We start from the raw sequence: 27950 nt of genomic DNA on the forward strand, positions 1-27950 counted from the left end.
AATGCGGTTTTCCCTCGCAGGCTCGCTTGGATGTCTTCCCCTCACTTTCGCTCGCCAGCAGACTGTGAGTCACACATATTTGCCGCGCGTGTCAGTGTTGCTTTTTGATGGATCTTTACCTCCACACGTGCTGCTAAAACGAATCCCCATTAAGACTGTTGTGGACTTTGGGCCAGCTGCTCTGTCAGGATTTCCTCTAGTTGGCATTCAATAAGGAACGACTAGAGGGGCCTTCCTTGACAGATGCGGGGCTGGAAACAGGAAGCAAGCTAACGCCGTCACCTCCAGGTCGCTATAAACAGTGACACAAGGAGTCACGAAGGGGAAGGGGTCTCGCGCCAAGTGAACAGCTACGAAAACAAACCCAACGGAAAATGGAGAGCGCGTGTGTGCATTCAAGGTAACCCGAGAGGAGCGAGTAAAGTGTCAAAATATCATTAAAAGCTCCCTTGCGATATTCATCTGGCATTTTTGTTGTGTTAGCCCTGTAATTAATGCATTGATATACAGCTGGAGTGCACTAATATGTCTCTCTGAAGCGCAACGTGCAATTAATCAGGCTTTTTAAAACATTGCAGGGACTAAAAGAACGTTAATGAGGGAGAACCGAAAGGAAACCTGCAGGATTTCCAGTCAGAGCAAAAGAAAAAGTAAAAAAGCTATTTTTGACCTGCATTTTCCAACGTCTTCTGAATTTTTACTCTTTATCTCTTTGACTTCTACTGTATTGTTAAGCAAGCCCGTAACAGCTTCGGGGCACTTTTGGCTGAGCTATGATGACTAAATGAGCGAGGCGTAAACTTCATGTCCAAAGGGGAAGAAAGCGCATTATTATATCCTCTCGCTGTACTAGAGCAGGGCGGTAAACCGAAAATTTACCGGTGCCGAAATTCTTCACAATGACCAACGTAATTTTGACCATGACGGTAAATTCGGTAATTTTATAAAACAAGAAAATATAGTCTTTTTCATCCCGCTTTGACTCTGTTGTTCGACTATGTTCATTTCCCTTTAAGAAAACAGACAGTGTGCTTACGTATGGAGTCACGTGGTTATCAGGAAGCCAAATAAACAAGCGCTCGATAGGCTAACGCTAGCGGCTAACGCGACAAGCAAACGTGATGGAGTGTGGCTTAAGGAAGGTTCGGCAAACTTTCACCCGACATTAAATAGACTCTTGGTGGCATACAGACGGGCTTTCACCCGCTGTCCTCCCTTGTTCTCACGATTTCCAAAGAGGATGCTTTCAATGCCTTCTACTGGTAGCCAAGCCACAGGCTAACGCTAGCTGTTAACGCTACAAATGAACGGGATGGAGTCGGATAGCGGCTCTAACCTTGTCGAAACAGCTGAACTTAGTGAGTGGATTGGGCACGGACTGCATTTCTGTCTGTGATTTCTCTGATAGCTTTTGTGATGGTAAAGCATTCAGCATAAAGTACAATCCAACAGTGAACATTATAATATGACCGTTTGATGGCCCCAGCTATTTTTCTGTATGTATTGTGTGTATCTGTGTGTTTCTGTATGTGCTTTATTCCGTGTCATTAGATCAATGCAGCTTTAATATGTGGGTGTGTGTCTGTGTGGGGGTTCATGTGTGCTTGCATGTATTAAAAATGCACTGGGGAAAAAAAAACCTGAAACCTTGAAGTAAACACTTGTGTTGAGTAATTTTGTCACAGCAGCCATGAACAATAAGTTGCCTTTTTGAAGTGTACTGCTCAAGCTGTAAGTCATTTGCGTTACAATGACATGTTTGCACAGGCATATTTATTTTGACAATGTACATTGTTCAAGCCATACGAGCTGTTATAAATGTTCATACTTGAATTCTTATTGTTTACAATAATTTTTTGTATAATTAATGTTTAGACTGCATGTACAATTGTTCAATATATTAAATTGAAATCTGGTAAATAAATCAACAAGAAACGGTTAATCTGTATTTCATGCATTGATTCAGATTTTCAAATTATATAACAGTCCGCTTGGGCGAATTTATCGTCATTTATCGTTATCGAGGTAAATCTGCTCAATTTACCGTGATGTGCTGAAGGCCATATCGCCCAACCCTACGCTGTACCCCAAAATCCTGCGTTCGGGGAGCTTCGAATGAAAGCGAGGAACATCATGAAAAATAATAACCAACTTAAATTGTGAAAAATACGCAAACGCCTCTTAAACGAAGTGTTAACAACATATTTCCTCCTGCGTCTCCCCTGTTCAAAGGGTCCATTAGTGTGCCTAATTACACCAGTGTACTTTCTCCACTTGGGAGCTCAGGGTCAGCAATAAGTCATATCGGGTTACAAGAACCCACAGGCTGACAGCATTATTAATGACCCGTTCTTAATGGATTGAGAGTGACAGCAGGTTCAAGCCACAACACGATTGGAAGGCCGAACGAATAATGCCCGTAAAGGTAGGCGAAAGTCATTGGAGAATCAAGTACAGCCAAAGGTGCAAAAAAATACTGAAGTACAAAGTACTTTCTTTAAAATTTATTAGTTTCATTTAAATATCTCGATGCAAAAGCTTAATATACGTACAGTTGTGGTCAAAAGTTTACATACACTTGTGAAGAACATAATGTCATGGCTCTCTTGAGTTTCCAGTTATTTCTACAACTCTGATTTTTCTCAGATAGAGTGATTGGAACAGATACTTCTTTGTCACAAAAACATTCATGAAGTTTGGTTCTTTTATGACTTTATTATGGGTTAACAGAAAAAGTGATCAAATCTGCTGGGTCAAAAATATACATACATGAATCTGAAAAAGCGAATCATTGACTTGAACAAGTCAGGAAAGTCACTTGGAGCCATTTCAAAGCAGCTGCAGGTCCCAAGAGCAACAGTGCAAACAATTGTTTGTAAGTATAAAGTGCATGGCACTGTTTTGACACTGCCACGATCAGGAAGAAAACGCAAGCTATCACCTGCTGCTGAGAGAAAATTGGTCAGGAGGGTGAAGATTCAACCGAGAATCACCAAAAAGCAGATCTGCCAAGAATTAGAAGCTGCTGGAACACAGGTGTCAGTGTCCACAGTCAAGCGTGTTTTGCATCTCCATGGACTGAGAGGCTGCCGTGCAAGAAGGAAGCCCTTGCTCCAAAAGCGGCACCTTAAGGCTCGACTGAAGTTTGCTGCTGATCACATGGACAAAGATAAGACCTTCTGGAGGAAAGTTCTGTGGTCAGACGAAACAAAAATTTGGCCACAATGCCAAGCAATATGTTTGGAGGAGAAAAGGTGAGGCCTTTAACCCCAAGTACACGTCAAGCACGGTGGTGGTAGTATTATGCTGTGGGGCTGTTTTGCTGCCAATGGAACTGGTGCTTTACAGAGAGTAAATGGGATAATGAAGAAGGAGGATTACCTTCAAATTCTTCAAGATAACCTAACGTCATCAGCCCGAAGATTAGGTCTTGGGCGCAATTGGGTGTTCCAACAGGACAATGACCCCAAACACACATCAAAAGTGGTAATGGAATGGCTAAATCAGGCTTTCGAATGGCCTTCCCAAAGTCCTGACTTAAACCCCATTGAGGACTTGTGGACAATGCTGAAGAAACAAGTCCATGTCAGAAAGCCATCAAGTTTAACTGAACTGCACCAATTCTGTCAAGAGGAGTGGTCAAAGATTCAACCAGAAGCTTGCCAAAAGTGCCTAATTGAAGTGAAAATGGCCAAGGGACATGTTACCAAATATCAGCGCTGCTGTATGTATATTTTTGACCCAGCAGATTTGATCACTTTTTTCTGTTCACCCATAATAAAGTCATAAAAGAACCAAACTTCATGAAGGTTTTTTGTGACAAAGAAGTATCTGTTCCGATCACTCTATCAGAGAAAAATCAGAGTTGTAGAAATAACTGGAAACTCAAGAGAGCCATGACATTATGTTCTTCACAATTGTATGTCAACTTTTGACCACAACTGTATATTTATAGATATTCTTTAATTTACTTAGAGAGATCTGAGTCGATATTCAAAGAAAGAACTAGGAATTTCATTGACATTGAAACTGTCAAAAATAAGCAATAAAATTGTCTGGACTGTAAACAGATGCCTAACAAGCTCGAAAACTCCAAAATTGAGCTATTCAGGCTAACTATTCAGGTGGATACCTCCTTTTACTGCACAAGAGTGTGCGGCACCTATCAGAAGGCACGTTGCTCTTACTGTTGTTATATATTGGTCAATATCTTGTTCACCTGCCTAATCTTGCTTGTACTCACGTTACATTACGGTATAGTTGCACAGGGTTTATCAATTGCGTCGGAGGCATGAAAACAAAACTGTCATTTCACAAAGAGAAAAAAGAAAACAAGCATAAGTAAAAATTTGAAAAGTAGTGGGGTAAAAAGTACCTCTTCATATTTGTATTCAAGTAAAGTACACATACACAAAAATGCACTTAGGTACTGTAACCACTAGTGAGTTTTTTAATACTCTATTTTCCCTGTGTCTGGACCCAGAGTCAGATGGGACAGGTCCCATAGAAAGACTAGATGTGCGTAGACTGGGCGAGTCCAAAAATATTGATGAAAGGCCACACTGTGGAGAAGTTGAAGAGGCTGAACTTGAGTGGTAAATGGAAAAAAAGTCACAATTCTGCTAATTTAGGCCTTCCAAATGGGAACTTTGGAAGTGGCCCTGGAATATGTTGACCACTAGCGAGTTCTCAGCCAATAATAATGCTCCAAAATCAGCAATTAGGAGCCCACAAAGGACATTTGTATATGAGCGATGTAAATCCATCTGTCAATAAGACAGTCTCTTATGCTAATGCAGAGTGGAGGGTGGATGGACTGTGTCATGACATTTAAACCTTTTCAGGAAAGTTCCATTTGCATTTTGAATCCGCAATATTTCCACCCAAACGCATACTTAGACACCCATATCTGTCAAAATGGTGTTTTAACGTCACTATGCGGTGTGAAGCTTCAATAAACAGAATCAAATTCTGTCCTAGAAAAGAGAAGACCTTGGACAAAAGCCACAGACGGCATGTTTGTGCTGTGAATAGAAATATTTTTGAGGGGTTCCATAATACAGATGCAAAGCAGCAGGTGAGCCAAGATGGATATAGAGAGGGAAAACTCAGCGGCACAAATGAAATAAAACATGTAAAAGCTTTTTTTAGGTAGACTGTACTGTCAGCTTCAATTAGTTTTAAGTGAAATATAGAAGCCGAAGCCTCGTGGCACCTCAAAAAATTCAGCCTGAGATATTTGCACAAACATGCCAATCAACGAAAAGGCCCGACAAATCAGGCTCTGGAGCATATAATTGCATTCTATTATAGCAAAAAGCAACTCATTTGATGCACATTTTTAAACGAGAAACACTTAAAAGTGGAGAAACAAGCCGAAAATGAATCCAAGAAGCCGCAGGACGGGAGCAATGTGTGCGTTATCAGCACTCATCTTTGTGGCCCAGAGGAGAGCAAGTGATAGTGATAGCAAGATGGTGTTAAGTATGCAGTCAAGTGTAGCGACCTGCAGGGAATATCAAGCAGCCTGCACATGCAGTGGGGCAAATAAGTATTTAGTCAACCACTAATTGTGCGAGTTCTCCCACTTGAAAATATTAGAGAGCCCTGTAATTGTCAACATGGGTAAACCTCAACCATAAGAGACAGAATGTGGGAAAAAAAAAACAGAAAATCACAGTTTGATTTTTCAAGAATTTGCAAATCATCGTGGAAAATAAGTATTTGGGCAATACCAAAAGTTCATCTCAATACTTTGTTATAAAACCTTTGTTGGCAATAACGGAGGCCAAACGTTTTCTGTAACTCTTCACAAGCTTTTCACACACTGTTGCTGGTATTTTAACCCATTCCTCCATGTGGATCTCCTCTAGAGCAGTGATGTTTTGGGGCTGTCGTTGGGCAACACGGACTTTCAACTCCCTCCACAGATTTTATATGGGGTTGAGGTCTGGAGACTGGCTAGGCCACTCGAGGACCTTGAAATGCTTCTTAAGAAGCCACTCCTTTGTTGCTCTGTCTGTGTGTTTGGGATTATTGTCAAGCTGAAAGACCCAGCCACGTCTCATCTTCAATGCCCTCGTTGATGGAAGGAGATTTTCACTCAAAATCTCTCGATACATGGCCCCATTCATTCTTTCCTTTACACAGATCAGTCGTTCTGGTCCGTTTGCAGAAAAACAGCCCCAGAGCATGATGTTTCTACCCCCATGCTTCACAGTGGGTTTGGTGTTCTTCGGATGCAATTCAGTATTCTTTGTCCTCCAAGCACGAGAACCTGTGTTTCTACTAGAGCTGAAACGAATACTCGAGCAACTCGAGTTTAAAAACTGATCCGAGTAATTTTATTCACCTCGAGGAATCGTTTAATTTTGCCAGCTCTAAGCATCACATTTTGCCTGGACTACTTTTAATGCGGGACAACGCGCTGAAGCACGTGCATAGAGGAAGAAGCAATAAAAAAATACCTTACTGCAGCCGACAGCCGTTACAAACTGTGCCGATGTTGCTAAAAACTACGCCCGCATGTTGCTACGGTGGTAGCAGCCTAGCAGGTAGTGTCTGATGCGTGTCATAGATATCACATGTACGTAGAACTAGATGCAAAAGACCGACTCGGCGGCGTTAATGAAACAGCCGCCATCTTAAAGCAGTACACTTCTGAGCGTTCATAAATAAGATTAACATTACTGTCACTCGCTCACTAACCTAATCCCTGCGGAGGGCTAGGTTTCTATTCATTATGACCACTGTCTATGCATGGCTAACTCTTACATACAGGCTTTATTTAAGCTGTGAAAACAGCGCTGTAGGGTGATTAGGGTATAAAATAAAAACATAATAATGCTAACTGTCAATTTTAGCTCAGTCGTCATTGCTGGATAAAACACCAAGTAGCACTGGTGCCTAATGTGCTCCAATACAGCACAACATTTATTTTGAACACTGCAAAAACTCAAATCCTATAAAGACTTACAGTTTAGACTAACTTAAAACTTATATACATAACAAAGTATTGAGATGAACTTTTGGTATTGACCAAATTAGGGTTGTTCCGATCATGTTTTTTTGCTCCTGATCCGATCCCGATCGTTTTAGTTTGAGTATCTGCCCATCCCGATATTTCCGGATCCGATTGCTTTTTTTGTGCTCCCGATTCAATTCCAATCATTCCCGATAATTTTTCCCGATCATATACATTTTGGCAATGCATTACATATACATTCAACATACAGTACATAAATACTGTATTTGTTTATTATGACAATAAATCCTCAAGATGGCATTTACATTATTAACATTCTTTCTGTGAGAGGGATCCACGGATAGAAAGACTTGTAATTCTTAAAGGACAAATGTGACTTTGTATAATGTGACTAAATATTGCCATCTAGTGTATTTGTTGAGCTTTCAGTAAATGATACTGTAGCCATGCCCAAATGCATGATGGGAAGTGGAACCATGACTGTGCATAGTGCTACCAATTGATATATCTTCTCTGCGTTGGGAAATAACATAGGATGTTAAGAAAAAGATCAATTACTACCTTGCTTCGCCACATTGCTTCCCACGATATATCTAATCGTAGGGAGAGGGATTGTAAGGCTTTAGCCAATTAAACAAAGGCTCCAAAGACTTCCAAAATTCACTCTACTCATTTTACGCTGCCTTTTAGCTCTCTATATAGGTATAACGGCGCCATTACACATTGAGCGCGACAATGCGTGAGTGGGTCGTGCAGCGCATGCATGAATTGCATTAAATATTTTAAGGTGATACATTTTTTAAAAAATTAATTACCGCGATTATCGGGATAAATTTGATAACCCTACCTTAAGCCTAAACTAAAGACTCTGGATGAGTGTAACATATTATGTCTGTAACGTTAAATACAATTAGAAAACGATTTAAATTAAAAAAAAAATATATATATATTTATATTAAAAAAAGGCATGTCTGATATATTTTTGCCGATTCCGATACTTTGAAAATGACGTGATCGGACCCGATCGATCAGGATGCCGATTGATCGGGACATCTCTAGACCAAATACTTATTTACCACCATGATTTGCAAATAAATTCTTTAAAAAAAATCAAACAATGTGATTTTCTGGGTTTTTATTCCACATTCTGTCTCTCATGGTTGAGGTTTACCCATGTTGACAATTACAGGCCTCTCTAATATTTTCAAGTGGGAGAACTTGCACAATTAGTGGTTGACTCAATACTTCTTTGCCCCACTGTATTCAACATATTGTAAGTAATAACCCAGCGGTTTAGCGGGTATGAACAGAAAGAAAAAAACGTGATTATCTCAAATTTATTAATCGCCGTGTGGTAAAAATGCTTTGCTTTGGTGAGCGGCACATTACACACAGCAGGTCAGGAGCCATTGGACATGCATGGAGAGCGTGATCAGATTAGCGGCGCACTAGAAGCACATTGCCAAGTGGCTTGTGAAAGGTGAGCCTGTCGTTGGTCTTGTTTGAAATGTTTTAATTTACTGGAAAGGAATGCCCTGAGGATGTGCTGGTTAATTGGCAAAAATGTTACGCAAAAGCTTTATGAAACAATGTGTTTCCATTCACAAATCCTGACACCAGAAAGAGATAAATGTACAATCTCCGTGGTCTGGTGTCATGCTGTGTGAAGCCAGATGATGAGCAGTGTTTTGGTTAAATCGCTGATAGCTTCGCAGATAGTTGCAAAAAGCTGCAAAACCCTCCTTTGATGGCGTGCCAGAACAGCCCTCCCTTACGAACACTTCACATCCACTGAAGGCTGTTAATGCTCAACCCATCCCACTCATCCTTGACTCCCATCCCTTCTCTAATCCTCATCAAATCTCTTCCCCCTGTTACGGTTCTTCTTCCGTCCTCTTTTCATCTCCCTTTTCCTCCCATTGCTCATCTCTCCAGACAAGAACCTCAGTGGGGTACAGAGCGAAAAAAAGAAGTCCTGTCTGGCCTCCGAAATGGGGGCAGTTGATGAGACTTTCAGGTGCTTTGTCTCAATGACATCAGCTTTTTTATCGTTGCGTTGCGGATTGAAATCTTATCGTGCGGCATTTGTTTCCCATTCCTTCAGCTCGACCGTCCCAGCAAATCAGAATTTAACACCTAAGCAGATGTCGGGGTGTGTTTCGGATTTACCATCCCAATATAAAGTTGCAAGCCCCTTGGAATAGATAGCGAGTCGTATAATTCACAGACGGATTTAGAGCCTGATGACCCCCCCCCACCAGAGTTCCCCCTTGAAGCAGCTGTAGATTCAACGTATAAATATCAAGTGAAACGTACGCCGCTCCTCCGAGGCCGTGCCGTGATCGTAAGTGCTTTCCCGTATGGTGGGCGGGGTTCGGCGAGGTAATCAAATGGGCCTTTCTCAGTAAATCAGGAGGCAGCTTGAATTTGGCCAAATGAAAATCTGTTTGGGAGCTGCACCAAGAGCAAAAGAGTTCTTGAAATAATAAAAAAATAGTCCTTAGGCGTTTACCACTTTGGTGTGGGATGAAATTGTGACAAGTGTGTTTGTGTTGCAAATGGCACTTAGAAATACGTAGATGCGACAGCAAAGCAAAGTGAGTTTCACGATGCATAATGACAATGAGCTTAATGGAAGTTCTCATTAATAGTTAAAGCAAGATTATGGTAGCCAATGTATCCAAAATAATGATATTTATGGGCTTGGATGTGCATCTTAATGCCATTTCACTACTAGCTCAGGAGCAAAAATCCTTCAAGGGATCCTCTCTTTTTAAGACAAGTAATTCTTAAAAGATACATGTTAGTATGAGTTATAATAATTTGATATTAAAACCCCTCTTTAAGTTTTTGTTTTAATAAAGTTTGTAAAATTATTTTAGGTGACAGGTCGCCATTCTTGTTACGTCGCAGTGCGTGACGTCACTGGTCCCGTTGCGGAAATCCCAGCGCGTCACTCGTTAGCTTTCCCAACATATCGTCAGTTCTACCCTTCCTATTTGAACCAGATCTGAAAAGCGAAGAGCAGGACAGCACTGTCGATCGTTCACAAGACAAGCTTCAGGGAAAAATGCGTACAGCAAATACCTGATAAGACAAAAGTTGGGCAAAACTCGTGATGCGAGAGAGTCCTGTTGGGAAGTCCAGTTGGGAGCGAGAGTGTATGCTGTCCGGTTTTATTAGCAGATATTCAAGGTAAGCATATTGCGTTTTCAAACTTATCCCAATATAATTATGTAGATTGTTAGCATCCAGAGCTTGTCGTGTGATTACAATACAGGCCAAAGAGCACACCTTGTGTAATCCATGTCTTGTACATTGTAACCCGTGGTAGCTAGGATACGTGTACAAAAGTACCATAAAAGAGGAGAAGCTTCCACATATGCACATTTATTCACAAAAAATAATATTTCCACCTTGACCACTTTTCACTCGGGAGCTCAGCAGTACGCAAACACGCGTTCCCTGACGAACTCAAACATTGTTGTAAGGTCCATGTCAGAGTCACTGTCGTCACTGTAGCGTGCCATAGTGCTTTAGTTATTTAGTATGATTTGGGGAAAACTCCCACGAAGAATAGGCAACAAAAAAAGATAGTAGTAGTAATCCAAATCTGAGTTTTTTACTCACTCGAAGATCCAGGAATTAGACTGATACCATGGCAATGTCGCAGCCGCGATTAGGCCGTCGATTCCACAAAATAGACTGATCCGAAAAGCCGCTGTGGGACCGACGAATCAAAAAAAATGGACAGATCCGAAACCAATATTGCAGACGCGGTGGTGGGTAGGATGCGTGCATACAGGGACCAAAAAGGGGGAGAAGCTTCCACTTGTGCACATTTATTCAGTAAAAATAATAATTCCACCTTGACCACTCACTTCACTCCCCTTGTTTCCATTTGACTGGAAATTGCATCCAAAAGCAGCACATCGTGGCATTTTACTTCGCGAGTTTAGGCAGCAATAAGCAATTGTTGAAAACGCAAGATACCAATGACGTCATCACTGCGAGCCTGCAAACCACGGCGCCAACTAACGGTCAAAATATGGACTAAATATTATAAAATATTGCCATTGATTTAACATTTTCTGTGTTTCAAACAACATATTTTAGTTCAAGAGAACAATTGTGGTTTATTCGAGCCTACATCTATTTAAGTTAGAGGATCACTTTAAAATGCCCGACTCACCCTGCCCTGTCATTCTCTAGTCTTTCCTGTCCTCCCTCTAGAACAGGGGTGCCCAAGTCCTGTCCTCGAGAGGACCTATCCAGCTTGCCCTGATCATTTGATTCACTAATAAAGGAGGGAGACATGAAAACAAGCTGGATAGGGTCCCTCGAGAACCGAACTTGCGTACCTCTGCTCTAAAATGTCAAAGGCACTAAATGAGTTAACTACGATGAGAAAAAGAATTCCAATCTGTTTTTACTTGTACAGCTGCGTCTTTGACTTTTCCATTCTATCCATCATCTGTCTGACAACTCAACAGAAATAGTGGTGGCATCATTTGTCGGGATAAAATATATGACTGCACTTGGGGAAAATACAAGTTTTTTCTTTTCAGTCTTAGGGCAACCCCCTAATTATTTCTAAAGCCCAAAGTGCTCCACGTGGTTTTAGGATGACTTTCTTTTGAAAATGAGACCGAATAACCAAAACAGACTGAGTCATTTTCACCAGTAGAAACCGTGGCATACCCACCGTGGGCTGTCTCTCAATGTGATGATTTTCAGCATGCGGTATCCTGAAACCTTAAAGTCCATATCCATTTGTGTTCGTGGTGCGTATCAATAATTCCTACCCCCAAATCAGGCGAAAATGATAGCAGATCTGCCCTTCCCCACCACAAAGCTAATTTCATTACCTTTAAAGAGCATACGAAAGGAGAAAAAAAGTCTTAAATAGCATTATTATGTGAATTAGAATCATATTTTGAGACAATTCGACTATATACAACAATTTAGCAAAGCGCAGATGACGAGAAATTAGTCTTTTAATCTGCCGGTTAGCCACGCCTACCATTATAGTGCTCTAGCGTCCCCAACAGGTGGATGACGTCAGCGAGAGACTGGGCTCATCAGTTTTACTATTCAGCCCATTGAGGGGGAATTATTCAGAACGAGGAAAACGCGACGAAGAGAGCCGCAAAATGTCATTGTTTCAGTCTCTCTACTCCAATATTTTTACAGAATATTCTTTTTATCCAAGTATTTTTCCACAATAGCTAAATAAATGGCTTGAGAAGGACCAGTCAGCCCGTCGAGGGGGAAGCATTCACAACGAGAAAAACGCGCCAAAGAGAGCTGCAAAATGTCATTGTTTCTGTCTCTTTACTTCAATACTTTTACAGGATATTCTTTTCATCCAAGTATTTTCCCCAATTGCTAAATATATGGCATGGTCATGACAAATAACAGTCTTGTGCTAAATGGAATATGAAATCATAAAACTTATTCAGGACGACATGGCAAAATTACTCCATAATGGTCAAAACTGTCGACTTTACCTTTACTGTCGCACCTCCCAAACGATATTTTATGACACCTAAATCGGACATACGTCATTTCCCTTCCCCGGCTTCGGAGAATGTAAACAAACCAAGAGGCGTGACAGCTAGCTGACATGCTAACCCAAACCGAGTGATGTTTCAAAGTGTTCGAAGCGGAAAATAACACATAACTAGCCCGGATTATTTGACATGACGACTGGGTTGTCGATTGTCTTCGCGGACCGGCAAACCGCCTGGCGGAGAGCAATTTATAGCTCGTTCCCCGGAGGAGTGCGGCTGCCGTTGTCATGCACCTAATGTGCAGCTAATGTGCATGAGGAGAGCTTTTTACATGCCCATCAATGATCAAACGTAAGTAGTCCTTTATTTAAAGAAAGTTTGTAGTGTTTACTTTGCAATCGCTGTATTCGTATTTGACATAATACAAAACAAGATGTTTACTCACTTCCTCGTAAGTCCAATGGTCCCACAGTAGTAGGGCTTGTTTTGGCCAATATCCACGGTGAATGGGAACCTTTTGAAACTACGCCTCTCCCTCATAAAGCAAGATTTTTCTGCAGCAGTTTGGCTGGCGTGATGCGAAAAATAAACGTATTAATCTGCAAAATCTGCTGAATCCTTAGTCCTCATACACAACAGTAGGACGCCTTCAACCGTACAAGTCACAGCGCCCCCCTCCTCAATTCAAGACCGAAGCCGGAAGTCACTCATTTTCATGGCGCGGGATTAAAAAAACTAAATAAATATAACGATAGCTTCCATACACATCCAAGCGGTCCATATCATTGAGGAGCATAAAATACCGCGTGTATTATGAAATAAACATGCTTTTTCGTGTCACATGCACTGGGGATTTTGCAGTAGAACCGACAAAGTGAAATTTGAATCAAATAGCGCAAGCAAACTCAAGCACCATCGACTACTGCATTCGACAGCTCTTGAGACATGGTGAGGAATGTGTGTACCTCCGCATGCCTCAATGTCTAACTAGCAGTGGACGTGGTTTCCCACGGACGCGGCGACCTGAGGCCGGTCAGGTAAATACACTCGCCGACCTTCGGTAAACACAGACCAGGCGGGCGGAATCGCTCCTTATCTGGACAGACCTTGGAGGGGCTTTTTCCAGAATACACCTTAAATGTAAGCTTTGAGCAGCAATTACGTATCAATACTTCCCTGATTTGTCAAGCTCCCCGCCACAAATCTTACTCATGAACGTTTAATTGAGTATTTCTACTGCGAAATGAGCAGTTTAAGTATAACTCACTGATCTGTCTGAAGCTTCGAGCCGCCCGGGGCTCCACCTTCTGCCCTCGGCCGTTATTTACACAAACTGGCCGTGATGCATTTCAGAGAATGTAAAAAAGGGCTTCACCTTACCTGGAGAACCCCCCAAAGGAATGTGCATGTTGGAAAAAGTTGTGCAACAGAGAAGCACTTTAAAAGACAACACAGACCATTAGGCCTGTAAGCCCCCGGGACGACCGAGAGGGAGGGAGAGTGGCGATTGTTGCGAAGGAGGACTATTAATGTGAGACTCTGTGCACTGAGCCAAAAAGACGATCGATAATCTTCGTTTTCAATGCAAACAAACGGAATGGGAAAAAGATCTTGCATTCCTTATTTTACGATAGTTTTCTGGAAATGTTTTTATGTCACTCTGACACATAATCGCTACCTACAGAATGGTAATCAATAGAACTGATTAAGGTATTAAGAAGCAAAGGAGAGAAGCTTACAAGAGACTCAGTGTAAGTATGGAGGTGATAAAATGTTGCACTATCGCTGTCCGGTCATACTCTTGACTTTCCTGCCCTCCCTCTTGGACGGCTATTGCGGTCAATGCCTCTGAATGAGTGAACAGTCTTGATAGTAGAGCTGAAACGAATACTCGAGCAACTCAAGTAACTCGAGTTTAAAAACTGATCCGAGTAATTTTATTCACCTCGAGGAATCGTTTAATTTTGCCAGCGCTAAACATCACGTTTTGCCCGGATTACTTTTAATACGGGACAACGCGCTAACGTCACGTGCGTAGAGGAAGAAGCAATAATAAAAAAAAAACCTTACTGCAGCGTACAGCCGTTACAAACTGCGCCGACGTTGCTAAAAACTACGCCCGCATGTTGCTACGTGGTAGCAGGTATACGTGTCATAGATATCACATGTACGTAGAACTAGATGCGAAATGACCGACTCGGCGGCGTTAATAAAACAGCCACCATTTTAAATCAGTACACTTCTCAGCGCTCATAAATAAGATTAACGTTACTGTCACTCGCTGAGGGCTAGGTTTCTATTCATTATGACTACTGTCAATGCGTGGCTAACTCTTACACACGGTTTTTATTTAATCTGTGAAAACAGCGCTGTAGAGTGATTAGGGTGTAAAATAAAAACTTAATAATTAGAGATGCCAATCGATCGGGTCCGATCACGTCATTTTCAAAGTATCGGAATCGGCAAAAAAATATCGGACATGCCTTTTTTTTATATATATATTTTTCAATTAAATCGTTTTCTAATCGTGTTTAATGTTATAGACATAATATGTTACACTCATCAAGAGTCTTAAGTTTAGGCTTAAGGTAGGGTTATCAAATTTATCCCGTTAACAGCTGTAATTAATTATTTTTAAAGAAATTTATCACGTTAAAATATTTAACGCAATGAACTCATGCGCTGCACGACCCACTCACGCATTGTCGCGTTCAATCTGTAATGGCGCCGTTTTACCTATATATAGAGCTAAAAGGAAGCGTAAAATGAGTAGAGTGAATTTTGGCAGCCTTTGGAGCCTTTTTTAATTGGCTAAAGCCTTACAATCCCTCTCCCTACGATTAGAAATATCGTGGGAAGCAATGTGGGGAAGAAACGTAGTAACCCTAGGTTATTTCCCGACGCAGAGAAGATATATCAATTGGAACCACGACGCACAGTCATGGTTACACTTCCCATCATGCATTTGGGCAGAACAGTTAAATGGCTACAGTATCATTTACTGAAAGCTCAACAAATACACTAGATGGCAATATTTAGTCACAATATACAAAGTCACATTAATCCTTTCAGAATTACAAGTCTTTCTATCCGTGGATCCCTCTCTCAGAAAGAATGTTAATCATGTAAATGCCATCTTGAGGATTTATTGTCATAATAAACAAATACAGTACTTATGTACTGTACGTTCAATGTATATATTCGTCCGAGTTTTATTCATTTTTTTCTTACTGCACTGCCTAAATGTATATGATCGGGAAAAATTATCGGGAATGATTTGAATTGAATCGGGAGCAAAAAACAAAACAAAACAATCGGATCGGGAAATATCGGGATCGGCAGATACTCAAACTAAAACGATCGGGAGCAAAAAAAACATGATCAGAACAACCCTATTAATAATACTAACTGTCAATTTGAGCTCAGTAGTCATTGCTGGATAAAACACCAAGTAGCACTGGTGCCAAATTTGCTCCAATACAGCACATTTATTTTGAACACTGCAAAAACTCAAAATCCTATCATGACTTACAGTTTAGAATAACTTAAAACTTAACTAGAACTTATAGCTTGACACAAGTGGAAATTCAATTGAAACACGTGGGAAAAACACCTAACTTTTAAGTGATGTGTGTTATCAAGCGTAATTACATTTTTAGGTAAGAAATATATATATATATATATATATATATATATATATATATATATATTTTATAAGATCTAGAAGTTTTTTGAGTGAAAGCAGTGAATTTTTTTTCTAGTCACATCTGAGATGCAACTGTTGGCTGTTTTCAACAATGTACATCAAAACTAAAGACATTGATTGACTGAAAATGGTTCTATATTGGATTAAATGTCTTTTTTTCTCATGTATATTTATAATTGCTCTTTACCTAAGAAAAAAGTTTGATCAGATTACTCGATTAATCGATAGAATTTTCAGCCGATTACTCGATTACTAAAATATTCGATAGCTGCAGCCCTACACACAGGCAATCAAGCAGACAACCCCCCCTACACACTCCTGTGGAGTCACTCTGTTGTGCATTATTGCCCGAAACATAAAAGAAACACTGCAACTAAATATTCAGAGAGATTGAGACAGCTGTTCTTACTCAATGCTGTAATGTCCGACAGTCATCCGCAACAAAACCCCAGCAAAAAAAAGTGCTCTAATATCGTCCCAATTTTGTCAAATCGTGCACAATTCGATCACATTAGACAACCATACTGAGCAGTTACCAAACACTAAAACATACAGTAAAAAGGTTGTCCGCCCGATTGCCTGCCTGAGCGGTCCACTGTCCGACAAAGCCAAGGCAGCCTTTCCCTGCAAACACTGAAGATGCTACCTGGAGCAATCCAACACTGTCGTTTTGCGAGTGTGAATGGGAACGATTCATGAGGACCTCAATGCTCACAAAAGATATGCTGATTAGAGTCAGATGACCCTTCTCTGGCAACAAAAGTGATTTGTATCAACTGATCTACCCATGGTAGTTCGAGTTAACCACCACAGCAGCATTTTTTCAAAGTACATTCCTGCATTTATGCCACCATTAAAAAAAAAAAATAGCTATGCTGACACAGACGAGCATGTGAAGACACCTAATAGGCGGGAAGCTCAGTGTAAGCTACAGCTATATTAGCGTGATATATATTTTTGACTGGTCTTACAAGCCAGACAGTATTCCAGACACAAATCAGGCATCCACTTCAAGGCTTTTCATAGTGACAGCGAGGGATCTGTAATTACCGTAAATTTCGGACTATAAGCCGCTACTTTTTTCCGTCATTTTGAATCCTGTGGTTTATAGTCCAGTGCGGCTAATTTATTGATTTATATGGGTAAATAGTTAGCACTTTATTTGACAGCGGCATCATAAGACTGTCATAAGACTGTCATAAGACCGTCATAATTATGACATGACACTATCATGAATGCTGAATGCTTACGTCATTAAGTGTCATCTGGCAAACTGTGTCACTAACTCCATTTATGTCAATCCTGGATCTTTTACATCCATTCAAAAGTGAAATAATTTGCCAGATAACACTAAATGACACTTGTTAAAAGCATTCACTAATGTTGATGACAGTGTAATGTCATATTTATCTTATCTAATGACAGCCTTATGGCGCCACTGCCAAATAAAGTGTTAAAAAAATACCATAACTAGCAATTAATGAAACAACTCGAAAAGTAACTGAAAAAATAATCAGCACAGAACATGAATTTTGATTGTTATTTGCATCTGTAGCGGTGCAATGCATGCTAGGAGGCATGTTGGACAACAACAGTGTTGACAGCAGGTGACAGCAGAGGTTGACTGTTTATCCCAAGGGAGCAGCGATGGCCAAATGAAGCTTCTTGAAGCAAAGAAGCTTTGCAGCCAATTGGTTCATAGCTTCATGGTGGTTCATTTGGTTTTATAACAGTCGTACGATTACCGGTTAATATCTTTTGGTGTAAATATCCCATAATACAGTGAGGACAGCTGCGGCTTATCTCTGAACAATTGCCCTTTTCGTGCCAAATTTGGTGGGTGGCGGCTTATAGTCAGGTGCGCCTTATAGTGAGAAAATTTGGGTAAGTTTTTGGAGTGAAAGCAGTGAATTAGTCTTTTATTTATTTATTTTTTAAATTGTTGGCTGTTTTCAACAATGTACCGTAATTTCTGGACTATAAGGCGCACCTGACTATAAGCCACCAGCCACCAAATTTGACATGAAAATGGCATTTGTTCATAGATAAGCCGCACTGGACTATAAACCGAAGTTGTCCTCATTGTATTATGGGATATTTACACCAAAAGATATTAACTGGTAACACGTCATTTGACAATGGCATCATAAGACTGTGATGAAACCAAATGAACCACCATTAAGCTTTGAACCAACTTGGTGCAAAGCCTTATTGTTTGGGGGAGACAGTCAACCTCTGCTGCCACCTGCTGTCAACACTGTTGTCATCCAACATTCCTCCTAGCATGCATTGCGGCGCTACAGATGTAAAAACAATCAAAATTTATGTCCTGTGCTAATTATTTCTTCAGTTACTGTTCCAATTGTTTCATTAATTGCTAGTTATGGTATTTGGTAACATTTTCTTGGATAGTGGTGTCATAATACTGTCATAATTACATTACACTGTCATAGGCATTATTGAATGCTTATAATAGATGTCGGTTAGTGTCATTCAGCAAATTATCTCACTTTTGAATGGACGTAAAAGATCTGAGCTGGACATAAATGGAGTTAGTGACATAATATGCAACATGACACATTTTGATATCTGTCATAATAATTCAGTAATGCCCATGATAGTGTCGTGTCATGTCATAATTATGACGTTCTTATGACAGTCTTATGATGCCGCTGTCAAACAAAGTGTTCCCTATTAACCCAAATAAATCATCAAATAAGCCCCACTGGACTATAAGCCGCAGGATTCAAAATGAGGGGAAAAAAAGTAGCGGCTTATAGTCCGGAAATTAGGGTACATTGAAAATATAGTCATTGATTGACTGAAAATGGTTCAATATTAGATGATATGTCTTGTTTTCTCATCTATATTTATAATTGCTCTTTACCTAAAAAAAAATGTTTTATCCGATTACTCGATAGAATTTTCAGTCGATTACTCGATTACTAAAATATCCGATAGCTGCAGCCCTACTTGACAGTCTTTCTTCGTTATCTTACGTAGTCAAACTATGAATGAACCAGGAGTACCGCAACCCGACCAGCATACGTCTACCTCACAATATTGGTTTTGATGACAGCGAGACGAGTCGACGGGCGAATTGCGGCAGCCCGAAAACAAGATTACGGCTGCCTGTAAACACAATGAGCGTATAAAAGATGAATGGGATGTCGGCGTGTAATTGTCAAAGGGAATTAAAAAGCGTGGGGAACAAGCTGCGACTGCCTGACAGACTGGCACCCTGCAACCGCTGCTGTCAGGCAAAATGAGCTCGAATCGCATTGATTCTTTTCCTTTCTTTGCATATTTAACAAAGCAGTAGCGAGGGTAAGCACATTTGTTGCGCTTCATTAAGCACTGTATCATGTTACATTTCCCCTAATGCTTTGCTACTAATCTCCTTTCCTCCAATGTCACTGATAAGCTGGAACTATCTTCTATCTTGTATTGCTTCTTCTAAACAGAATCAAACATATCCTCTCTCATTAGGATATCAGAGTCATACGAAAGGCCATTTATCTCCTCTCAACCAGACTCGGCTAATTGAATCCAGAGTCCGATAGCAATCTAGCAGCGAGTGTGTCAGTGGATTACACGCTTGTCACCAAGGTAACCCCGAAGAGGAGGAGGTCTGAAGTTGCTTCCGAAGGATTTTGCAGTGCACCTCTCGCTCAATTTCCGCCCGACAGCGCTCGCGTCCTTCCTGAGACCGAGCGACCAGTCATCGCTCTCAATCAGTGTCCAGCAGGAAATGAGAGCAGATGCGCAGCTCGACGGCCGGCCTGTTTATCCGACGGAAACTTTTAATTAGAGAAAAAGGAAGAAAGCCACAGAAAGCTCTGTGCGTTGCACATCCGTTGTCATCTGACCATGTAATGGACAATCCAGGAACGAGGTTCTGAGGAAAATTGATACATTTTTCATATGTGGTGTGATACGGTCAGGCGCGGCGCCAACTCAAAAGGACTCTGTGGATGGTTAATGGTCTGATCTTTGCCCATCCTCTCCCCGACTGGCTTTTCCGTTCTCATGAACTCCAACGCGTGTCAACTCTTTCTTCTCCCTGGAGCGCCATCTTCCTCCTCTTCTCACTCCCTTTTTTGCATGTTTAAGAGAACAATTACAACAAGCTAGACTAAAAGAAGCACATGTAGAGAATCTAGTCAAAGGCCCACCGAGAGGGAGAAGCTAAGGAGGTCTTCAGGGTGATTTGTAGTCCTAAGGCATATTAAAACCTGACTCTTTAGATGCCTCATTATGACATACTGAAAATGCTCAGCTGGAAAAGATCCCATTTGACAAGCACACTTGCTGACGGGCCAAAAAAACAGGCAACTGACAATAAGTGAAAGGATGTCGGTGTCTGTTTTGGGGTGTTTTATGGTTTTTATCTTATCTCCTTTAAAGCAGTCTCGCGATCATGATTTGCTTCCCACTGTTTTGCTGCAGGAGATGGGACAGAGCTACGGAGATGAATGGCAACGCTCAATGAATGCGTGCGTGCGCGGGGAGATAGCGGTCATGTTTACGTCCGATCGCGGCGCAGGCCAGTTTGCAGATATTTTGGCGAGACGGATCGCCATCCCGAGCGGCTTTCTAGACACACTTTTTGACAAAATGCCTCACTCTGAGGAATAACTCAAGAACACTGAGACCACAGTAGTCCAGACATAGAACTATTACATATTTCACCTTGAATAACTCTGCCTTACTGGGATGAGATTCAAAATCAGAAAAGCTCTAATTCCTGATTGAAAAAACACAATTGGACTATATATTTAAAACACTTTTGTTTCACATATTTAAGGTCCTTGCTATGTTAGTGCTATGGCTGTCCCAAACGACTAATTTTCTCCCGATTAGTCAGCCGACTATTTTTACGTTTAATCGACTAATCTAATAATTATAATTATTTTTTTTTATTACTAATTTAGCAATGAATTTTTTGTTGACGTTTATCAATTCACAAAAACATTTTGGAAAACTTAATTATTAACCCTTTAACACCGAACGTGTCAGAAGCGACGCGTTTACGCATATCGTCTTTGAAGCTTCGTCACTCTGTAATTACGTCACCCACGTGCCGCTGGTTGGTCTCATTTGAAAGTGCGGAAGTTGATGTCCACACCAGTTTTTATTTGCAGTCAATTGACCAAGAAAAACGGGAGATAATGTCATTTGAGTTTTATAGTTTTATTGCACTCATAAATATGCATTAAAACGCTGCATGGACCATGTATCTATCTCCATATTCCCAGCATTTCTTGTCCTTTTTCAAAATCGAAAGCAGCACAAAAGACTACATATCCCAAGAGCCGCTGTGATGTCAAGAAGGACGAACCGAATGTGATCATTTTTAATAAATTTCCGAGCGAGGCGCCAACTAATGAAATGGAGGCAAGCGAAGCAAGCAACGGCCGGTTGGTTTGAGCGAACGACTTTGAAACGTGCAGAATGAATCTAAAACTACATTTAGCTCAAGCTAATGCATTCATTAACTCAAGGAAGAAGATGAGCCGTATTTGTCGTTGTTTTCTTGGCTCAGTCGGTGTCTCAGCCAGTAGAAGTGATGGCAGCGCGCAAACGGCGAAAGAGTAGGCTGTGTGACGTGTGTGACACAGCTCCGTGACCTGTTCAAGAAGCTTTATTGAGTGCGCAAAAAAAAAAAATAATTAAAAATTAATTTAAAAAAACAAACTTTTTTTGCAGACACAGAGGAGACGATTCAAAAAGATCACATTTCTGTTGCCTTTGTGTGCATAAATAAAAATGTCCTTCGTAACGAATTCTCAGTTGGCAGAAAGAAAACGCAAGTTTTCTCAATGTTTAAATAGTATACATATTTTTATGATCATCATAAAAGCATTTACACAGCGAAATAACGCTGGGAAAGTTTAATATAAAAAAAAACATGCGGGCCACGGCGTTCATGTGCGTGCACAAGCAAATGCACAATACAGAGAGCCTGCTCTCGGTTTTATCCCATATTTTTTTAAATAATTTATTAGTCCGGCGCGGCAGCCCGACCTGACCCGAACGAGAATGCTTGGGTCGGGCCCAAAATGTTAATCGGGTTCGGCCACAAAATCTAACCTCTAAGAGATAGGACATAACATAACAATGGCTGAAGAGGAGAAAGAGGGAGCGAGAAAGATTATTGATGCACCTAAGACATTGAAAGCAGACATCTGGAGACATTTTGGCTTCTACGAGTTGGTGGGAAACTTGACCAGAGTTATGCGGTGTGTAAAAAAATGAAACATGAGAATAATAATACGAATGGGGAAACCAAATCCGTTGCATCACCGGAATTGCGCAGGGAAGATTTTTGAACGTACTTATATATTTTAAAATGCGCTGAATCGATTCGGCTTGTTGCCTGCATCGAATCGAATCGTCCATGCCCCGCATCGGGATGCATCGCCGCATCAATTATTGTTGACACACTACTGACGGATAATGGTTCATTTGACAGATTTTGTAATGATGGTGCAAGTGGGACGTGAGCAACCCATGCTGTCCATTTGAGAGAACTTCAGCAACTCACAGAGATTGCCAACAACGTACGGGTTAACCCAGGACAACTCCAAGTGCTGGGCTCTTCTTTCGTTGCATCATTTAGTCTACACATGCTATACCCAGTGTTGGGAGTAACGCCGTTATAAATAACACCGTTACATAACGGCGTTATTTTTCCAGTAACGGGGTAATCTAACTAATTACTTTTTCCGCCGTTACAACGCCGTTACCGTTACTGACTGTCAAAAGCGGTGCGTTACTTACTCTGAATAAATTGAAGAAACTACCAGCCGTGTCGAGTTGACTCTCTGCTGTGTTGATTTGTCATCCAAGTCTTGGGGTGCGTTCAGGTTCGAGAATAGCGCACGTACTTCTGACTCCAAGCTGTTTGTCCCTGCTCATTCAATTAGACAATGCTTTCCAAAGTTTGGTAACGTTTCTCTGTTTGCTACACCTGATGCTAGCCTCGTTCCCATCTCCCACTGTCAGCCAGCAATAATTCTGCTTCCATTTTGTGGACGGCAGACGCTTTGAAGGTGACGTGAATTGTCGGGAAACGAGCCTACCTAAATGCAGCCCCTCGAGAGATGCGATGGAAGTGATTGTGATTGGCTGAGGGTTAGAGTCGTGTGTCGTGGTAAGCCAATCAGAGCCGGTGATTTCACAAGCAAACCGGAACAGCGCGTGCGGCAAACACACACACGCAAAACAGATGCACAGGGTCGGAATGGCAGAGCATTCAGAAGAAAAATTGTCCTTTAAGAGGTGGTGATATAGACACTATTTCAAGTTTGTCGAAATTAAAGGAAAGAACCTGCATGTAATGTGTAATTTATGTCCCGGGGCAAAGCTTTTGTCAACATCTGTGGTAAGCAATTAAAATCTGCTGAAGCACCTAACACGTTAACTACCTGTCTGCTCTTCTCTATTCCACTGACTCGAATACTGCTCAGAAAATTTCAAATTCTTTGACATACAGCAAGTTTTTTTTTAAGTAACAGAAATAGTTACTTTCCCTGGTAACTAGTTACTTTTACTATAGAGTAATTCAGTTACTAACTCAGTTACTTTTTGGAAGAAGTAGTGAGTAATGTAACTAATTACTTTTTTAAAGTAACATGCCCAACACTGGCCATACCACGCATCTAAGTAACATCATATTTGACATCTATCATAACACTTTTTGCTTTGGTGGCATATCTCCTTTCGCGCACCTTGAAGTCCTCAAGGTGAGTCGCGCGCATTCCGCAGCCGTCTTTGAAAATACACCTCCAGACTTCTCAGAAACACGCCGTCTTTTGAGAGTTCTGGATGGAGAATGAAGGGCCGTAAACTCCAGTTGCTTCCCAGTGACTGCTCCAGCACACACACACACACACACGCATTTGACAACTACAAATCACAGAGCAGTCTCTGAAATTCTCTTTTCTAGCCACAGCCACACTTCTTTCCATCTCTGACTAATGCAAGAAGTAGCGTTAATATATAACTATGGGGGCAAATAAAAAAACATAAAATTATTATTAATTCAACCAGGCCTTTTTTTGCAAGCGTTAGCAATCCGTCAGCAATAAAGCAATGGCAGCTATCTCGGTGAGCGCCGAATCTGCAGAGCACGCTATCTTTTAAGTCTAATCTGCTTTTACAACCTAGCGCAAATGAACGGACTGGTTTTACTTATGTGTCGAGATGTCCAGACGAGCCCTGGTGACCTCTCGGCACAGCCAAAGCTACTAAAACTGTCCTGCAAGCTTCCAGATGCGAGATAAAATCAAGACACGGCAACAAAGTAACACTACCACTCGGATTCGGCCAACGCAGTATTTCTTAATTGTTCTGTGGTGTCAAGACCTTTTTAAACAGGAGCAAAAGAAAACATTTCACTGCAAAGTTGGACCGAATCGAGTAATGACTTCTCCCGCTCAATTTCTCTCAGGAAACTACGCTTGCCAGTTTTCCCTTCCTGTTTGGTGTTTACGTATTAGGAATGGACAGCCTCAATTTCTATTTTCGACGAACTGCAGAAGAAAGATTGACTTCATCCAGATGTGTACTATTAATCACATTGCGGATTCAGACCAATCAGTCGTGGATTCTATGGAAAAGTATTGTTGGAGATGTTTTTTTGCTCATTACTTACAGTTATAGTAAAGAATATCTGCAAAAACGTAAGACTGAACTCTAACGCAGGGCCGACCCAGCCTATACGCAGACTATGCAGCTGCTTAGGCCCCCTGACCACTAGGGGGCCCCCAATCTGGCAATTGTTTAATTTATATTCTATTTTGTTTACTACAGTTTGCTTTATTTGACTTTTGTGAGTTTTGATACTTGATTACAAGCTTAAAAAAAAATAAAAGTTCTTCCTTAACTTTTCTTTCCTCTTTTAGAAAAAGGTTTGGCGCTATCTACTGTAAGTACTGACAATCATTTGGGGTGAGAAGTTTGAAGTACGCAAAATATGGACATATGGGTTGGATTGCATGTATGGGTTTCACAGTACACTGTGACGAAATGGTGGGCGAAAAATATGGGCCCCTTTGCATTATTCTGCTTAGGGCCCCCAAATGGGCCGGCCCTGCTCTAACGTGAGTGGAAAAGCCAAGTTCAACAAGTTCAATGCTATAACAACACAAGCCCTTTTCTGCAGTTTAACTCATTAGCTGCCATTAACGGCTATAGACGCCCAATCACTTTGAACTGGTCAAAATAATGACAATAGAAACCTGGCGTCCACATGAATGGACATCATATTACAGGTTATGCCAAAGATTTAACTGCTGACTAACTCATTTAAAACATGCCAATTTTTTTCCAGCGAGAAGCTAGTAGCACTGCATCCAAATCATCAAATATGCATTAGTCAATCAGCGGATTGCTGCTGTCCAGGCTGGTCCTGATGCAGGGTAGCCATGGCAATGACACCAAGTGCCAATTCCAGCTTAAAAACGGCACTGCTCTTCATTATTCTGCATTGTAACAGCTTTCAAGTAGGCGTGAAATGCGCCCCGGGCTCTTGGTTTATATGGTTCACACTATACTCAGTAATAATAAAAGGATGCAACTTATACTAATAAACAGTCTTACTTTTTGAAGCATAAGACGTGGACAGAAAGCAGATAACTACTGAATGTTTTTCTTCCCTTTAGGAATATGAAACGGAGATAACAGTCAAAATTCTTTGAATAATTAATTTCTTTGTTTGTTTTGACTTTGTTTTTTTATAGGGCTGTCAAAATTATCGCGTTAACAGGCGGTAATTAATTGTTTCAATTAATCACGTTAAAATATTTGACGCAATTAATGCACAAATGCCCCGCTCAAACAGATTAAAATGACAGCAAAGTGAAATGTGTATTTGTTGTGTTTTTCAGAGTTTTATCGCCCTCTGCTGGCGCTTGGGTGCGACTGATTTTAGAGGCTTCAGCACCCATGAGCATTGTGTAAGTAATTATTGACATCAACAATGGTGGGCTACTAGTTTATTTTTTGATTGAAAATTTTACAGATTTTATTAAAACGAAAACATTAAGAGGGGTTTTAATATAAAATTTCTATAACTTGTACTAAAATTTATCTTTTAAGAACTACAAGTCTTTCTATCCATGGATCGCTTTAACAGAATGTTAATAATGGTAATGCCATCTTGTTGATTTATTGTTATAATATACAAATACAGTACTTATGTAACGTATGTTGAATGTATGTATCCATCTTGTGTCTTATCTTTCAATTCCAACAATAATTTACAGAAAAATATGGCATATTTTATAGATGGTTTGAATTGCGATTAATTGCGATTAATTAATTTTTAAGCTGTAATTAACTCGATTAAAAATTTTAGTCGTTTGACACCCCTAGTTTTTTATGATACACACTCGTTGGAGAGGCATGCGTTATTATGCAGTGTATCACAAAAGTGAGTACACCCCTCTATATCTTTTCATGGGACAACATTGACAAACTGACACTTTGACAATGAAAAGTAGTCTGTGTGCAGCTTATATGATAGAGTTAATTTATTTTCCCCTCAAAATAACTCAAAATATAACCATTAACATCTAAACCCCTGGCAACAAAAGTGGATACACCCCTTAGAAACTACGTACATCCCTAAATGTATAGAGTACTGCTTGTCATTTTCCCTCCAAAATGTCATGTGACTCGTTACAGGAGTGCTGTCAGCATTGCTGCAGAGATTGAAGAGGTGGGAGCGTCAGCCTGTTAGTGCTCAGACCATACGCCGCACTCTACATCAAATTGGTGTGCATGGGTGTCACCCCAGGAGGAAGCTTCTTCTGAAGACGGTACACAAGAAAGCCCACCCGTCTCATCGGACCATAGGACATGGTTCCAGTAATCCATGTGCTTGGTTGACATGTCTTCAGCAAACTGTTTGCTGGCTTTCTTGTGTACTTTTTCAAGTAATCTGTGACAACACTGCCCATTAAAAGATAAATATCCGTGGAAATGCGAGGGGTGTACTCACATTTGTGATATACTGCATACGAAAGATGATTTTGCAACATCTGCAGAACATACATTGGGAAGGTGGCGCAGTGAACAGAGACTGAGTGAAGCCAGATCTCTAATTATGTATCCGGTCATGCTCTGTCGCTCTTTCTTTCAGCAAAATGGTACAATGCGGCCAGTTGTTACTGTATATATTTCACTGAACGCTCCTAATGTTTAACGCAAAAGAAACCCTGCCTCTCATCCAAGTGACTTTGTTTTTCTATGCATCATTAAGATCAGAATGTTGGACGTTTTGACCTCCCACTGTGAAAACTACAATGGAATGACCCACTAAAAGTAGAAGCCATGTGGGGGGAATTAAAAATCCTGGCCTGTAGTTTTATGAGATCCCAATTCGACACCTATGGGGCAGATTTCACCAAGTGTTTATACACTAAATAATAACTTTACTACACACTTGGAAGAAATGTTAACTGTACATTCCCCAAATATGGCGCTGAAACGGTATAACCAGAGACACAAAGCAGAGGCGTTTCTAGTAAACTAGGCGACATGTGCAGTGTTTGCGTGACTGAGCAGCGGTCCAAGTCTCCAAGCAGCTGACTGATGTAAACAATAGGTCGTGAGCAAAGAGTCAATGCAGAAGATTAATACAAGAATGCTTACAGCTGCCTATTTTTATGTGGAGGAGAAAAAAAGGGACAGATGGAAGCTAAATTTATTCCACCGGCACTGACGAAAGAGGGCCGAA

At 40.8% G+C, this 27950-nt stretch overlaps 1 protein-coding gene and 1 long non-coding RNA gene across 16 annotated transcripts in view; one reads left to right on the forward strand and one right to left on the reverse strand.

Annotated features, from left to right (window-relative positions):
• Positions 1-27950, reverse strand: part of nav3 (neuron navigator 3) — a 241299-nt gene that overhangs the window by 160886 nt on the left and 52463 nt on the right. The gene's annotated exons all lie outside the window — the stretch shown is intronic.
• LOC130928143 (uncharacterized) lies at positions 39-27846 on the forward strand. The gene is made up of 3 exons (XR_009066640.1): positions 39-400; positions 26098-26166; positions 26897-27846. It is a non-coding gene; the product is annotated as an uncharacterized LOC130928143 (long non-coding RNA).

The sequence above is a fragment of the Corythoichthys intestinalis genome, chromosome 13, assembly GCF_030265065.1.
Source record: "Corythoichthys intestinalis isolate RoL2023-P3 chromosome 13, ASM3026506v1, whole genome shotgun sequence".
NCBI lineage: Eukaryota > Metazoa > Chordata > Actinopteri > Syngnathiformes > Syngnathidae > Corythoichthys > Corythoichthys intestinalis.